Genomic DNA, 1,357 nt, shown 5'->3' on the forward strand with positions numbered 1-1,357 from the left:
GGCGGGGCCGGGCGGCGAGGACAGCAGGCCTACCCCGCGCGCTAAGCGGCAGGCGGGCGCCGCCTGACGGGGACGGCAGGTCTAGGCCGGCGCCGAGCGGCTGGCCGGGCGGGGCCGGGCGGCGAGGACAGCAGGTCTACCCCGCGCGCTAAGCGGCAGGCGGGCGCCGCCTGACGGGGACGGCAGGTCTAGGCCGGCGCCGAGCGGCTGGCCGGGCGGGGCCGGGCGGCGAGGACAGCAGGTCTACCCCGCGCGCTAAGCGGCAGGCGGGCGCCGCCTGACGGGGACGGCAGGTCTAGGCCGGCGCCGAGCGGCTGGCCGGGCGGGGCCGGGCGGCGAGGACAGCAGGTCTACCCCGCGCGCTAAGCGGCAGGCTGGCGCCGCCTGACGGGGACGGCAGGTCTAGGCCGGCGCCGAGCGGCTGGCCGGGCGGGGCCGGGCGGCGAGGACAGCAGGTCTACCCCGCGCGCTAAGCGGCAGGCGGGCGCCGCCTGACGGGGACGGCAGGTCTAGGCCGGCGCCGAGCGGCAGGCCGGGCGGGGCCGGGCGGCGAGGACAGCAGGTCTACCCCGCGCGCTAAGCGGCAGGCGGGCGCCGCCTGACGGGGACGGCAGGTCTAGGCCGGCGCCGAGCGGCTGGCCGGGCGGGGCCGGGCGGCGAGGACAGCAGGTCTACCCCGGCGCTAAGCGGCAGGCGGGCGCCGCCTGACGGGGACGGCAGGTCTAGGCCGGCGCCGAGCGGCAGGCCGGGCGGGGCCGGGCGGCGAGGACAGCAGGTCTACCCCGCGCGCTAAGCGGCAGGCGGGCGCCGCCTGACGGGGACGGCAGGTCTAGGCCGGCGCCGAGCGGCAGGCCGGGCGGGGCCGGGCGGCGAGGACAGCAGGTCTACCCCGCGCGCTAAGCGGCAGGCGGGCGCCGCCTGACGGGGACGGCAGGTCTAGGCCGGCGCCGAGCGGCTGGCCGGGCGGGGCCGGGCGGCGAGGACAGCAGGTCTACCCCGCGCGCTAAGCGGCAGGCGGGCGCCGCCTGACGGGGACGGCAGGTCTAGGCCGGCGCCGAGCGGCAGGCCGGGCGGGGCCGGGCGGCGAGGACAGCAGGTCTACCCCGCGCGCTAAGCGGCAGGCGGGCGCCGCCTGACGGGGACGGCAGGTCTAGGCCGGCGCCGAGCGGCTGGCCGGGCGGGGCCGGGCGGCGAGGACAGCAGGTCTACCCCGCGCGCTAAGCGGCAGGCGGGCGCCGCCTGACGGGGACGGCAGGTCTAGGCCGGCGCCGAGCGGCAGGCCGGGCGGGGCCGGGCGGCGAGGACAGCAGGTCTACCCCGCGCGCCAAACGCCAGGCGCCTAAGTCCGGTCGGGGAG

Source organism: Corvus hawaiiensis, unplaced genomic scaffold (assembly GCF_020740725.1).
Source record: "Corvus hawaiiensis isolate bCorHaw1 unplaced genomic scaffold, bCorHaw1.pri.cur scaffold_32_ctg1, whole genome shotgun sequence".
NCBI lineage: Eukaryota > Metazoa > Chordata > Aves > Passeriformes > Corvidae > Corvus > Corvus hawaiiensis.